Here is a 15,977-nt window from a genome sequence, read left to right on the forward strand (position 1 = left end):
AACTGGGATGGCTGTTTTCTAGTAAAATCAGGAAAAGGAAAGGAGAAAACTCTAAAGAGGTTCCTCCTGGCGCTCACGTACCTGAACCGGAATACTCTCTCTGTCCTCAAAGAGAGACCTGGAGAAGGAGACTTGCTGAAGCAAAGCCACAGGGGTCTCTGAGGTTTCCCTGGCCCCTCGCCCCTGTCCTGCCTGGCTGATGTCAGCATCTCTCTGTGAGGTCACCACCTCCCCACCACCTTTGACCAATAGTCTGAGGTCCTGCAAAAAGCCTTTGTGATGTCACTGCCACACCCATCCCTTGCTGGGCTAATGTCCTGCCCCTGGCCAGGCACTTTGGAGGATTGAGCTACTCCCTGTGGATCACCCCACTCAAGAAGCGTTCGTTCTAGGCAGCAAGCCGGCTAGACAGGAAAACATCAGACACTTCTCCCAATGCTACACTCAGTTTTTCAGAAATTAGTCGACTTTATGGCCAGAAGAGACCATTAGAGCATCTAATCTGACCCCCTGCATATCACAGGCCTCCTATATGACACAATAGCTACTTTGGGGGCAAATACATTCTAGAAAGGCATCTAGTCTTCATTAAATGACATCAGGAGATGGCAAATCCATCACTTTCCTTGATAGCTTGTTCCTGTATTGAATCATCCTGGCTGCTGAATATTTGTGTCTTATTTGTAATATGAATTTGTCTCTTTTCACCTTCCAGCCATTGGGTCTTGTTATACCTTTCTCTGCTATATTAAAGAGCCCTTTCATACCCAATCTTTTCTCTCCATTAAGGCCTTTCAACACTTCAATGAAGTCACCTTTCAATCTTCTTTTGATAAGCAAAACAGGTTGAGCTCGTTCAATAGCTCAGTAGAAGGCATTTTTCTCCAGCCCTCAGAACATTTGTTTGCTCTTTCGTTATCAGACTTCTCAACTGCAGCTGGATGTGGTTCTTGTTCTTCTGCACAGCACAGCTCCTGGAAAGGAGGGATCTGCAAATGTACATTCGTATGATACCTTTGTTTAATTGATGAAAACATAAACTGGACACTTAGAGGATTGGAACTGATTTCAGCTGATGGACAGCTTCGCTAGGTTTTTATGCATTTGAACAGCAAAATGTTGAGTGTTTACATTCATATCAAGCACCCCCGTATAGAGGAGCTCCTGAACATAATGGAGAATGGAATGAAAATGTTTTCCTTTTTTTAAAAAAAGAAAAAAGGTTATAAGAGAACACAGGAGTTTGACCAAGTACCACTGTGAGCAGCAAGAAGCACTCTATCACTGAGCTATACCCCCGTGACAACAGGAATATAGAATTGTGATCTCCAGGACTTTGCGGGATAGACCCTGCTTCATTGAGCTCCTTTGCCATTCCCAGACCACAGGTGGTTTTAAAAATGGGGTTTGATTAAACTTCTTAAATGTGGCAAACACCACAGTTTGCGCACCCACCGATATAGCTTCTCCCACTGACAGAGCTGCCACCTCTTGGGAAGTGGATTAACTGCACCCACAGGAAAACTCTCTCCCCTCTGCCCCTCACCTGCCTAAGGCTCTGGGAGGGAGTTTGGGTGGGGGGAGGAAGTCTAGGGTGCAGGGCCTGGGTTGGGGCTGGGGATTGGGGTTCAGGAGGGGTGCAGGCTCTGGGGGGAGTTTGGGTGCAGAAGGGGTGAGAGGCTGGGCTCTTGGAGGGAGTTTGGGTTGGGGAGGGGGTCTGGGCTGCAGGCTCTGGGATGGAGTTTGGGTGCTGGGTGCAGGCTCTGGGCTGGGGCAGGAGGAAGGGGGAACAGGAGTAGGGGTGGGGTTGTGGGCTGTGGGAGGAAGATTGGGGGTAGGCGGGAGGGGTGTGTGGGAAGGGGGTGGGGGGGGCAGGCTCAGGAAGGGGGTCTGGGGTGTGGCGATTACCTGGGGCTCCAAGGCAGGGGAGACGGGGGGGCCTCCATGTTCTGCTGCCCCCAGGCAGCACCCCCACAGTGTCCCATTGGCTGCAGGGGCTCGGGACAGGGGCAGCGCGTGGAGGCACAGACCCACCCCACCCTGCCATGCCGAGGGGCCGGCAGCCACTGGAGTGAGCAGGCAGATGACTGGAAGGGTTTTCCAATCCCTGTAATAGCTACATGGACAGAACAATTCTTCCTTTTCTTTAGCACTATCTAACCAGGGCTTAGGTCACCTTAACTCTATGGGTTGGGGGTGGGTTTCACACTCTAAGAGACGTCACGCTGCCAGTTCAGTGCCCAGCGTACACCAGCCCTTAGATCCCTCTTGGCATTTCAATGTAGGCACTGACCTGTGAGAGGAAAACATCAGCTCACAACCACAGAGACTGAATTCCCCACATTTAATCTTGCTGCACTTTCCAGAAAGTCACAAAATTCAATTCATTCTTGCTAGGACAGAGAAAAAATAAGTGATACTAAGTTTTTGTCTTGGTTAAATAAAATTAAGTGTTTAATCAATATAGTAAAAAAATCTGTCTTGATTCCTCTAACTAACACCACAGCGTGAAATAGGAACAGAGACAAAGCTTGTCAGTGACGACTAATTTAGCAAATGATCTTCCCATTATTAATTTCCACGCTGCCCCCATTGGAGGTCTGGGCATCTCCAGTATCATAGCTCTGCGTTCACCTTCCCCTAGAATTGTTCTCAGACATTCGCCTTCCTCTGCAGCATGGGGCTCGGGTCACTTGCTGGAGGATTCCCTGCACCTTGAGGTCTTTAAGCCACGATTTGAGGACTTCAATAGCTCAGACATAGGTTAGGGGTTTGTTACAGGAGTGGGTGGGTGAGATTCTGTGACCTGCGTTGCGCAGGAGGTCAGACTAGATGATCATAATGGTCCCTTCTGACCTTAAGTCTATGAATCTATGAATCTAGTCCCAAATTTGGAAAATTGTGCAGTTCAGAATGTGAATAGTGACCCCGTCTCCTTCCTGCACCTGCTCTACATTGCTCCACAGCAGCTTCTCCCCCTGCAGAGTCACCCCAGCACGGCAGTGCAGCCGCCCAGGGTTCAGCAGGGGCCCCTGGCAAGGACAGTGGGTGCAGCTAACAGCCCGGTGTGCCTGGCAGTGAGGCAGCTGTAAAAAAGCAACCTCCCTCCCCCCAAGAAGTACAGAGACTGAATTCCCCAACTGTAACATCATGACCCCCTGTAGAAAGCCACACGTGTCAGTTGTATTGTCACAGGGAGATGCAAAAATCAAGTGACACCAATTTTTAAGTCGAGGAGATAGTTATTAACCTCACAAAAATACACCAAAGATCCCTCAACATAACACCTGAAGGTGAAATATGACCAGAGACAAACCTTGTCAGCAAAGGCTCATTTCCCAAACGATCCTCAAAATGTTACTAATTCCCACCCCTCCTCCACAGGAGCTCTGTGCAGTGTAACTGTTCTGCAGGCAGCTTCCCATTCAATGCTGTTGTGGGACATTCCCAGGCCTGCAAATGTACCAACGACAGAATTTGAAGAGCAAACCTGGCTCCTCGCCCCAGGCGGGATTTGAGTGTTTTGTCCCTGTCACTTAGTCTTTGTCAATAGTACAGATGCCAGGGCCAGGACTCCAGGCTCTGCTTGAGGGATCCTGGCACAGGGGCTGGGGGGGGGAAAGGATTGTAGATTCTCACCTGACCTCTGGAGAGGAGGTAATAATTGAAGGGGGCATTTTTGACTCCTCCCCTCCTCAGTGTCCCAGGGCTGGAATTCTGGAATATATGTATTCTGTCTGCAAACACCTCCCCGGCCCCTGGGGCGGGCTGCAGCGCTCGCTGGGGCTGTCTCCAGTGGCTGAAGTTGCCTCCATCTCTACTTTACCTGGGGGGTGTGGGGGAGACAAAGAGAGGAGATGGTCCCAGGGTGTGAAAGCAAAATTAGGGGGCTGGGAAAGAAGGACTGTTTGGAAAGGTGGGTTTTTTGCGAAGGGATGGGAGGTCAGTCTTGTATTGGACCAGCTTCCGGTGGGGAGAGAGCGAGAGAGCGAGAAGCAAAATGTAAGCTGTGCTCTTTCCCCAGCAGCAGGTGGGCCACGTCGTCTCTCTGCTGGCCTGGCTTCCCGGGACGGGACCCGGCTACCACTACAGGGCAGGCAAGAGTGGCGGCCCGGGCGGGCAGGGGGCGGGGCCCGAGCGGAGGGGCGGAGCCGCGTGAGCGGGTATGCAGATCTGTGTGCGAGCAGAGCATTGTGGGAGCGGACGCAGGCTGCCAGGCAGGGCCCGACTTTGGCACCGGGAGCTCGGCGTGGAGAAGGGAGGGGCTCCGGGGGACGCGTCAGGGCAGCTGTCGGCAGTGGGGGCCGGTGTGGGCGAGGCTGGCGGTCGGTCTGCCCCGTGTGTTATAAGTGCAGGGCGAGAGAGGGCAGGCGGCGGCCAGGCAGCAGGAACTCATACTTACCTGGCAGGGGAAATACCATGATCACAAAGCAGCAAAGAATCCTGTGGCACCTTATAGACTAACAGACGTTTTGCAGCATGAGCTTTCGTGGGTGAATACCCACTTCTTCGGATGCAAGCAGTGGAAATTTCCAGGGGCAGGTGTATATATAAGGAAGCAAGCTAGAGATAAAGAGGTTAGATCAATCAGGGAGGATGAGGCCCTGTTCCAGCAGCTGAGCTGTGAAACCAAGGAGGATAAACTGGTTCTGTAATTGGCAAGCCATTCACAGTCTTTGTTTAGTCCTGAGCTGATGGTGTTAAATTTACAGATGAACTGGAGCTCAGCAGTTTCTCTTTGAAGTTTGGTCCTAAAGTTTTTTTGCTGCAGGATGGCCGCCTTAAAATCTGCTATTGCGTGGCCAGGGAGGTTGAAGTGTTCTCCTACAGGTTTTTGTATATTGCCATTCCTAATGTCTGATTTGTGTCCATTTATCCTTTTCCTTAGAGACTGTCCAGTTTGGCCGATGTACATAGCAGAGGGGCATTGCTGGCATATGATGGTATATATTACATTGGTGGACGTGCAGGTGAATGAACCGGTGATGGTGTGGCTGATCTGGTTAGGTCCTGTGATGGTGTTGCTGGTGTAGATATGTGGGCAGAGTTGGCATCGAGGTTTGTTGCATGGGTTGGTTCCTGAGCTAGAGTTACTATGGTGCGGTGTGCAGTTGCTGGTGAGAATATGCTTCAGGTTGGCAGGTTGTCTGTGGGCGAGGACTGGCCTGCCACCCAAGGCCTGTGAAAGTGTGGGATCATTGTCCAGGATGGGTTGTAGATCCCTGATGATGCGTTGGAGGGGTTTGAGCTGGGGACTGTATGTGATGGCCAGTGGAGTCCTGTTGGTTTCTTTCTTGGGTTTGTCTTGCAGTAGGAGGCTTCTGGGTACACATCTGGCTCTGTTGATCTGTTTCCTTATTTCCTCATGTGGGTACTGTAGTCTTGAGAATGCTTGGTGGAGATTTTCTAGGTGTTGGTCTCTGTCTGCGGGGTTAGAGCAGATACGGTTGTACCTCAGTGCTTGGCTGTAGACAATGGATCTTGTGGTGTGCCCGGGATGGAAGCTGGAGGCATGAAGGTAGGCATAGCGGTTGGTAGGTTTTGGTATAGGGTGGTTAATGTGACCACCACTTATTTGCACCGTGGTGTCTAGGAAGTGGACCTCCCGTGTAGATAGGTCCAGGCTGAGGTTGATGGAGGGTGGAAGCTGTTGAAATCATGGTGGAATTTTTCCAGAGTCTCCTTCCCATGGGTCCAGATGATGAAGATGTCATCAATGTAGCGTAGGTAGAGAAGGGGCGTGAGTGGACGGGAGCTGAGGAAGCATTGTTCCAGGTCGGCCATAAAAATATTGGCATATTGTGGGGCCATGCGGGTGCCCATAGCGGTGCCACTGATCTGGAGATATATATTGTCATTAAATTTGAAATAGTTGTGTGTGAGGATAAAGGCACAGAGCTCAGCAACCAGTTGTGCTGTGGCATCATCAGGATACTGTTCCTGACAGCTTGTATTCCATCAGTGTGTGGGATGTTTGTGTAGAGAGCCTCTACATCCATAGTGGCTAGGATGGTGTTTTCTGGAAGGTCACCAATGCATTGTAGTTTCCTCAGGAAATCAGTGGTGTCACGGAGATAGCTGGGAGTGCTGGTAACCTAGGGTCTGAGTAGAGAGTCCACATATCCAGACAGTCCTTCAGTGAGAGTTCCAATGCCAGAGATGATGGGGCGTCCAGGATTTCTGGGTTTGTGGATCTTGGGTAGTAGATAGAATAACCCTGGTTGGGGTTCTAAGGGTATGTTGATTTGTTCCGGTGTTAGTGTAGGGAGTGTCCTGAGTAGATGGTGCAGTTTCTTAGTGTATTCCTCAGTGGGATCTAAGGGAAGTAGCCTGTAAAATTTGGTATTGGAGAGTTGTCTGGCGGCCTCCTTTTGGTAGTCAGACCTGTTCATGATGACAACAGCACCTCCTTTATCAACCTCTTTGATTATAATGTCAGGATGGTTTCTGAGGCTGTGGATGGCATTGCATTCTGCACGACTTAGGTTGTGAGGCAAGCGATGTTGTTTTTCCACAATTTCTGCCTGTGCACGTCGGCGGAAGCATTCAATGTATAGGTCCAGACTGTCATTTTGACCCTCAGGAGGAGTCCCTGTGGAGTTCTTCTTCTTGTGCTGTTGGTGGGAGGGTAACTGTTTATCAGTGCGCTGTTCAGTGTTGTCCTGGAAGTATTCTTTGAGTCGGAGACGGCGAAAGTAGGCTTCCAGATTGCCGCAGAACTGTATCATGTTGGTGGGGGTGGCAGGGCAGAAAGAGAGTCCCCGAGATAGGACAGACTGTTCTTCTGGGCTGAGTGTGTGGCTGGATAGATTGACGATATTGCTCGGTGGGTTAGGGGTATCACAGTTGTGGCCCCATGTGGTTGGAGTTTAGACAGCTTACAGTCCTTTTTCCTTTGTAGAGAGGTGAAGTGAGTGATGTAGATCTCCTGTCTTATTTTAGTGAAGTCCGTTTGTATGGAAGTTTGGTTATTGATGATCACAAAGGTGGATTCGCTAGGAATCTGACTCAAAGGGCCACAGCCTTCCTCTTCTTCTGCGCCTATGAACTAGCACTCATCTGGGCAAAACGTTGACCGTTTCCTAAGTTAAAACACTGGTGTTTTCCCAACAGGAAAGGGATGGACAATTTCTCTTCTGTGGGAAGACGAGGGAAACCATGCAATCACCTTCTGGAAGGTATATTAAGGAGGGCGGCAGAAGAGCCCTCACGGACTAGACTAAGAAAGCAGCTCTTGAACTGACCTTCCAACAATGACAAACTAAAATCTGCAAGAGCAGCCTTTCAACTCAGGGGCCCAATAAGAAGCCGTTACCAATAACTAACCGAAAAGTTACAAATGACTCCAAACCAGACACTTTTAGGAAAAACCAAACGTTAACACAAACAACAACGCATTTCTTTGCTGCTCTTCAACCGTGATACTCTCCTCCACCGTTCCTCCCAAAAACATACAAAACCAAAGAGCCAGTAGAATGCACATCACAAAACAGTCCCCTGCTAGCTAGGAAACAATCTCACTAACATGAGAATCTTAAAGTAAATAAACCATTTTCAGAGCTCTGAGCTTTTTTCATATACTATAGATAAGCTTCAGCCAGTGACACCAGTTCAGGTAGCCCCCTTCTGTTTTTCTCACAGCAGGCAACAGCCTTGCCAAAGCAAAGCCTTAAAAAATTGGGTACAAACTCATAAACATTCCTCTCCATGGAAAAATGCAAAGGGAAATAGGCTGGCCAGGGGCATGAGGACAATGGCCCAGACAAAGGGGGAGGGACTTGGTCCAGGGGTGGAGGAAGACAGAAAAAGGGACAGGCATGGGATTGGCTTCCTGTCTTTTTTCCTTTGCTCAGCATTTTACCTGTGACTGTAATGGGGAGACTTGAGAAATACCTGTGATGCTGGTGAGGTAGGTGGCTGCCCCGAGAGCACAGAGCTGAGCATTTTCCACTGGGTTGCTGCCTGCACCCTCAGCGCCTGGCCATGATCGTATAGTGGTTAGTGTTCTGCGCTCTGGCCGCAGCAGCCTAGGTTCGAATCTGGGTCACGGCATTGCTTTTTGGTGGGGAGGGGCTATCCTGCAGCACGCCTCGTGGCTCAGTCTGATGGCGTCCATTTGCAAAGAGAGCCATCAGCCGGTCCTTAGTTTCTGCTTGGTAAAGGCAAGTCAGTGGGGTCCATTGGTCAGAAAAAGAGTACCAGGACTTCTTGCTGGGCGTCAGGGTCCAAAAGCAACACATTACCTACTGGAAAGGGCTGTGTTTCGAATGTCCATCCAGTGTCCATTGAAGGGAAGGATCTGCGTGCCTGGGAAGCTGCGTCCCTCCAGAGGCGCTTGAGAAGCCAAAGGGGCCATGGGTGAGTTTGCGATGAGGTGAGTGTGAAGTGTGGAAGGGGGAGGGTGGCAAGAGGAGGTTTTGAGAGGAAAAAAGGTGCTGCTGAGCTGGTAGGTGAGGGTAAGGTCCCAGGCGGGTGTTGTGTGAAGAGCTGTGTAGGCCCGAAAAGGCGTTGTGCTGGGCAAGGGCAGGTGAGGAGGGCCAGGGCTTTTCCCAGGGCTGTTACTGCAGCCAAAGCCTTTGGGAAGCAGAAGAGGGCCATCTCGCTAGAGGGTTAAATTCACAACTCTTTCAACTCCCAGAGCCCTTCTACAGCACAGATGATTTGTATACACCTTCACCGTGAGCCAAATTGGCAGGTTTCCGGGAGCCCTGTGAGTCCGATGTTGTTTTAGTCTCCCTGCTGATTTATTAGGAGAATAAAAGATGGACACCAGAACTGAGGCAGACTACGGACACCGCATTCTGAGAAAACAATGGTGAACCTCCAACTCCAGCAGTGTGGGCCACATAGACAAGTAACCAGCACCCACAATCTTTACAAGCTTTTTCCAAAATAACTCATCTTTTGGAAAAATAGGTTGAGCCTTTTGACAATCTGGCTAAAGATTTTAGTGCCTAACTGGGAGCCTAGTTCTTCTGCAAATCTGGCCCTAGCGGTGGGTGTGAGACCTTCTGAAAATTCTGGCCAATGTGTCTGGAAGCTCCAAGAAGCATCGCAACTTTGAGCATTTACTAGAACAGGATGAACAAAACCTTCCTTCCTTGACCTACAATCACCTTGATTCCAGGTTGAGGTTTCAAGAGAATTGATTTGATTCTTAGATGCAATGCGAAACAAACACCCTCCTGTAGACATTGGAAGGGGGAGGCTGAAATGGATCTGCCACTAAACCACGTTGCCTTTCATCAGTAGCCACCTGAGCAAGAGGGTAACCACTGGCCTAGAGGTGAAAGGCCCATAGCCCATGCTCAGAAGCCTTCAGCGGCTAGATCTTAGGAATGGAAAAGCTTAATGATCTTTCTCCGGGGTGTTACTTCCAAAGACTTGTATATAGCGCTGGGTGAAAGGTTTTTGGATGAATATTATATTTAGTGAAATATTTTGGTGGACCCAAAATGATTGTTTGGTTTGGTTTAGTTTCACCAAGAAAAGTGAAAAGAAAAGAAAAAGATCTTGGGTCAAAGTGCAATGTTGTTCTAATTTAGGTTAGGCTCGGTAAGAAGGAAAAACTAAATTGTTTGCACAAGTAAGTGTATTTGTGTAAAAGGGTGCAGAGGCTGGGCTTTAAGGGGCAGATAGCCATATTGTAGTAGTTGGAAGCTTTGCTTTCCCCATGGCCTCTAAAGAGTTTCCGAGCATTCTGAAGGAGGCCAGGAAGTTGCATTCCTCTGGTTGAACTCCAAGCGAGGAAGGCAAGGTAGACTTTTGTTGAAGAGGATAACTCCCTGACCGGGAATCGAACCCAGGCCGTGGCGGTGAAAGCACCAAATCCTAACCACTAGACCACCAGGGAGATGACAGTTGTGGGGGTTGGGCATAACTTTCTAGGCCTACTTTCTGTCCAACTGAGGCCATTCGTTCGTCTTCAAAGGAGGTTAACACAAGCTCTGAGCTCTTCGTTTCCTTACAGTTCCCTTCCTATTTTTAGCACTGATATGAAAAAGAAACAGAAAACATATTAAGACAATTTCCAGTATTGTTATACATTGAGGCCATGTCTTTTTTTTAAAAAAAAAAACAGTTTTGTTGCTATCTTGTTTTACTCTCCATGGGCTTACAGAAATGTATGAGGGATGAATAAGATGTGGTGGAATCGTCAGCCTTAAGCAATCTCCATCCCAATGAAGAGGGCTGGTGGAGGATTTGAGAAAGAAGCAGTTATCTCAACTACTGAGCACTGGCGAAGATATAGAAATAAGTAGAGAAGCTCTAGATGGCTGCTCAGGGGGAGGGGGGCAATCAGCTTCTGAAAGGTTATTTTTTCCCTCTCTTGCCTGGGCTAGAAGAGACTCAACTCTCTTAGGACCATGGAATTGTCAATGTGTCTTGTCTTCATGATGTACTAAAGGTCCGAGACCGCCTCAGCTGGTTGAGAGGACAAAGAGTGGATTCCGTTATGCTCTGAGACTCTAAGGGAGAGAGTGATGTCGAAGAGTGCAAGATGAAACGCCCAATGTGGGGCTTGAACCCACGACCCTGAGATTAAGAGTCTCATGCTCTACTGACTGAGCTAGTCGGGCTAGGCCTCAAGGGGTAGCAAAGGCACAGACAGTGCAAAAGAAGAGCGAAGGAAGTTTCTTTGCGTGCTGAGATTCGTTTCCTGACATTTGCCTTCTTTCCTGGTTCCTTCGCTCTCCAGCTAGCAAACAGGGCCCGTTCCAAGGCTAGTTAGATGCTGGTGTCTAGACCAGAGAAGTGGGAAAATCATCTAGCAGCTGCTCAGAGAAACCTGGGTGGGAGGGTGGAATTTAGGATTCTCCCAGCAGGAGGAGGTGCTGTTTCTCAGAAAAAGCTTCTCAGCGCCCAAAGAGGGGGCAGAGAAGACAGTTCCCGCCGGCCGCCAGACACATCTTTTCGCAGGGAATCAGAACCCCCTGGGGTAAAACTCTTCCAAGGATGTGCGGCTCCAGGAATGTCAGAGAAGGGAAGGACTGTTTGCTTTAGGAGGTGGGTGCGGGAACCTGCAGGTCCTTAGGTCCCTCCAGCGTCCCATGAAAGCATTTGGGGGGAAGGGGCCGGGATAGACAAAGACAGGAAAGACGGGCTTGCGGCTCCTGTGCAAATACCATGTTGCCAGCGGTCAAAGAGAAGCGGGTGGGGGTTTGAGCATTTTGGCTGCTTCCTGAGGGCACGGAACTCACAACCTGGCAATGCTCAGAGCTCCGTTCCTCGGGAGTTTTCTTTGTGTTGGTCTTGTGATGCTGAGGGAGGAAGCTGAAGCATCATTTGAGTTTGTTTCAGTGCCTTCGGTTGGGCTAAGGTTGTGACCCATTCATATATATAGTATCAACTATATACACTAACTATACTACAAACGAATAAAGTTAACTACAACTATATAAATCTGAACTATATATACAAGAATTAACGAGAGAAACTACGAGTAGCTAGGGAAGTGGAGGTCAGCTAAGCCGCGCTCCACTGTTCCAACGACCGACATGGGCAGTAAGAAGGAACTGAGGGGCGGATGGGTCAGCAGTGGTATATATCTGACGCTATAGCGGCGCCACTCCAGGGGGCACCCATCCGACCCACCGAGTGTTGCTTGGGTAAAAATCTTCCGACGAACGTGCACACGGCGTGCGCACACCTAACTGGAATGCATATGAGCAATCACTCGAAGAAGAACTCCTTCTTTCTTGTATATTGCAAAGAAACCTGGTGTTATTTTTCACCAAGGAAGCTGGTAGATGTTTGAACACAAAGTATTGCAGCTTGGGAACAATCCCCCAGAAATGGCATCTTCCCCCCCTCCACCCCGGAGCTTCGCTGCCTGAACGTAAAGAGTGCGCAGCACGCATCTCTCTCCCTTGCTGCTGCTGCTGCCGCCACCTAAGGGCTACAGCATAAGAGCAGTGCTAGCTGCTGTAGCACCTCAGGAGGGAGGGGACCCTGCCATTTTTGGCAGCCCTCCTCTCCCGCTACCTGGAGGAGACACGAAGGGGACTTCCGGCCAGGAGACGGACTTCACTCACCTTAGCAGCTGCTGGGGCTTCTGTGAGTGTTTGACCCTATGATTCCGCCCCTGCCCCTGCCCCTGCCCCATGCTGGGGAAGGGGCAGCCCCATCCCCCATCCACAGTGAAGTTATGGTGAGGGGCAGCAACATGGAAGGCCACCTGTGATGGCAACCCCCCCATCCAGTACCCATCATAGAGGAGGTGAGTGAGCTTTCTGGACCTGAGAGGGGCCCTACAAGCATGTGCAGTGACTGTGGTGCAGAGTGAGTGTGCTGTGGGGGCAGAGGGGCAGAGGAGGGGTCCCTCCCCTGGAGCTTGCTGCTGCCAGTGGTGGTGATGGGGAGTCCTCTCTGGCCCTAGCCCTGGGGCAGCCTCTCTGCACCCCAAGTTCCTCATCCTCAGCCCTGCCCCACCCCAAAGCCTGCACTCCCAGCACCGAGCACACTCCTGCACTGTGAACCTCTCATCCCCAGCCCCACCCCAGAACCCTCACCTGAGGGGAAAAACATGCAACTTAAATTTGGTGGTCAGTTTGGAGTATCATTTTGTTTAGCACGATACTTGACTATTTTACACCCCTTCAAAGTATGTAACTGGTCGTATACAGGTGTTACGAAGTGGGAATGTGCTTAATGTTTTCTCTGAATACTGTCTGTGTGCCTCAGTTTCCCCAATGCATTTCTTAAGGCTCTAGATGGTGGGATAAGGGGGTGTGATTGTTGTAAAGCCCTAGAGGGCCAGTGTGATGCCGTCTGCACAGAGAATGGCCGAAACCCTGTCTCCAGGCAACTGATGCCTGAGCCCCTCCCCTGCAAAGGTGCCAGCTAAAGGTGTTGGAGACAAAGAGATCAGGTGAGCAGAGAGGAGTGGGGGCTGGAGGGGGTTTGGGAGTCTGGAGCTGGCTGGGGACCAGGCGTGAAGTGCAGACAAGGGGGGTCTGGCTCACTGCCCCCAGAATGGACCCGGCCTAGGGGTCCGGTTCACTGTAGCTACAAGCTCTGTTTTACACCCTGTTCCTGTCATCGAATAAATCTCTGTGTTACTGGCTGGCTGAGAGTCACGTCTGACTGCAAAGTGGGGGGGCGGGACCCTCTGGCTTCCCCAGGACCCCACCTGGGCGGGCTCACTGTGGGAAGCGCACAGAGGGGCAGAGGATGCTGAATGCTCCAAGGAGAGACCCAGGAAGGTGAAGCCGTGTGAGCTTCTTGCCCAGAAAAGTCTGCTCCGAGGAGAGGAGGCTCCCAAAGTCCTGCCTGGCTTGGTGGGGAGCAGTTCTAGAGCATCGCCCAGGGACTCCGTGACACCCGGTACCCACCACAGGGAAGGCGAGTGGGCTTTCTGGACCTGAGAGAGTCCCTAGGAGCATGTGCAGTGACTGTGGCGCAGAGTGAGTGTGCTGCAGGAGGTGGGGACGATGGGGCCCTCCTCTGGAGCTTGCGGCTGCCGGTAACAGGGAGGGGGGTCCTCTCTGGCCCTAGCCCTGGGGCAGCCTGTCTGCATCCCAAGTTCCTTATCCCCAGCCCTGCCCCACCCCAGTCCCAGCACCCCAGCCCTGAGCACCCTCCTGCACTGTGAACCCTCATCCCCAGCCCAACCCCAGAGCCCACACCTGAGGGGAAAACATGCAACTTAAATTTGGTGGTCAGTTTGGAGTATCATTTTGTTTAGCACAATACTTGACTATTTTACACCCCTTTAAAGTGTATAACTAGTTGTATACAGGTGTTACAAAGTGGGGCTGTTCTTAATGTTTTCTCTGAATACAGTGTGGGTGCCTCAGTTTCCCCTGTGCATTTCTCAAGGATCTAGATGGTGGGATAAGGGGGTGTGATTGTTGTAGAGCCCTAGAGTGCTAGTGTGATGCCGTCTGCACAGAGAATGGCTGAAACCCTGTCTCCTGGATACTGATGGCCTGGGCCGCTCTCCTGCAAGGTGCCAACTGAAGGTGTTGGAGAACAGAGAGATCGTGTGGCCTCCTAATGCCTGGAAAAGAGACAAAGGCCAGAGGAGGGAGTGTCAGTGCCTGTGCAGACTTCCGGGAAGCGCACAGTGTGGAAGGGGATGCTGGGATGCTTTGGAACAACTCCATACAAAGCCAGTCAGGACTCTGGGAGAGCCTCCTCTCTCGGAGCAGACTGTCTCCAGTGCAGGAAGCTTACACCTTCCTGGGTCTGACCTCGAAGCATTCAGCCCTTCCACACTATGCGCCTTACGCAGTCAGTCTGCCCAGGCAGGTCCTGGGGCAACCAGAGGTCCCTGCACCCCCAACTCCACAGTCAGACGTGACTCTCAGCCAGACAGTAAAACAGAAGGTTTATTAGATGATGGGAACACAGTTTAAACAGAGCTTGTTGGTACAGAAAACAGGACCCCTCACTCAGGCCCATCTTGTGGGGTGGGGAGCCCAGAACCAAGTTCTGTGTCTCTCCCCATTTCCCCAGCCAGCTCCAAACTGACACTCCCTCCTCTGGGTCTCTTCTGGACAAGGAGGCCACCTGATCTCTTTGTCCCCAACACCTTCAGTTGGCATCTTGCAGGGGAAACTGAGGCACCCACACAGTATTCAGAGAAAACATTAAGAACATTCCCACTTTGTCACAACAGGTGCAACAAAATATAATACCATATATTGAAGTAGGCAAGTGCCACTTCTGACTTCCCACTTTTAATTGACCCTTGTAATCTTGTGGCACTGACGAGTTGTAGCTTCATTTTATATCGGCTTACAGGGCGGGAGCGGGGGGGCACCACCATTTTGGGCCCCACCAAAAATTATACAAACCTGTCGCCTATGGGCGGGCATGGGGGTTTCTGGCAGGCGAGGGAGAAGGTGAAAGGAGGTGAGTGGTGGGTGGGGACTGACTAGGAGGGACGCAGCAAGCCAGCGGGGGGCTAGGGGGTGAAGAGGGGTGTGATGGTGGGGCCCAGCAGGGAGGGGGCAGGTCCTATTTTACTGCTGTGATCTGGTCACCCCATGTGCAGTTTCTTCCTGCCCCCACCGAACCTTGTTTCGATGGGGCGGAGCTGGGGAAGGAGGGTTTGTTTCCACGGGGCCAAGGCGCTGGGGGAAGAAGGGGGCAATTTTATATTAATAAGGAAATGTTTTATAAATTTTAATAAAATAAACATTAGTGAAGAAAATCAGTTGTACAACTATCAAAACAAATTATTTTCCTGATATGAAAGTGCAAATCAGCTAATTAATATATGATGCAATGTATGTAATAGATAATTTTGTTATTATTTATATAGTCATGGAAAGTAAATAATACATGGAAGAAACGAAAGGGGTTTTTTTAAGTGTTTTTTTGTTTTAGTCATCCCTGCCGGGCCCCATCGAAACTGTTCGAATTGGGCCCCGCACTTCCTGAAGCTGCCCTGGCAATGAGGCTAATCATCTAGTGGAACAAGCTCCGCAAGGGACGTGGTTAATTCCCCATCACTGCCCTGTGTAAATGAAGACCGCAGCTCTTGCTGCAAGACACCTGGTGTGTGGGTGTCCCTGTTCCCCCTTCAGAACCCCTGGTACATGGTGCTTCCCTCCTCCCAGTTCAAGATCCCCATCATGTGGGTGCTCCCATCCAGGATCTCTGGTGGGTGTCTCTGTCCCCCACCCCATGAACTAGCTCCAGTGTGTGGTTTCCCCTGCCTGCCCCCATCCGGGATCTGTGGGTGTCTCTGTTCCCCTTTTCAAGATCCGTGTTGCAGGGGGGCATCCCTCCCCCCAAGTCAGACTCCCCATCGTGTCGGTGCTCCCATCCCCCCTTCCAGGCTCTGCGGGGGGGGTGTGTGTGTGTCTAAAAAGAGACTGTGTCTCACTGTCTTGCCCAGGCTACACTGCAGGGGCTATTCACAGGTGCGATCCCACTACTGATCAGCACAGGAGATTTGACCTGCTTTGTTTCCAACCTGGGCTGGTTCACCCCTCCTTAGGCAACCTGGAGACCCCAAACTCCCC

At 50.8% G+C, this 15,977-nt stretch overlaps 2 non-coding genes across 2 annotated transcripts; both read right to left on the bottom strand.

Moving 5' to 3' along the window:
- Positions 1–9,781: 9,781 nt before the first annotated feature.
- On the bottom strand, positions 9,782–9,853 carry TRNAE-UUC. The gene has a single exon. It is a non-coding gene; the product is annotated as a tRNA-Glu (tRNA).
- A 654-nt stretch (positions 9,854–10,507) lies between these two features.
- TRNAK-CUU lies at positions 10,508–10,580 on the bottom strand. The gene has a single exon. It is a non-coding gene; the product is annotated as a tRNA-Lys (tRNA).
- Positions 10,581–15,977: the final 5,397 nt, after the last annotated feature.

This window comes from Mauremys reevesii, unplaced genomic scaffold, assembly GCF_016161935.1.
Source record: "Mauremys reevesii isolate NIE-2019 unplaced genomic scaffold, ASM1616193v1 Contig71, whole genome shotgun sequence".
Lineage (NCBI taxonomy): Eukaryota > Metazoa > Chordata > Testudines > Geoemydidae > Mauremys > Mauremys reevesii.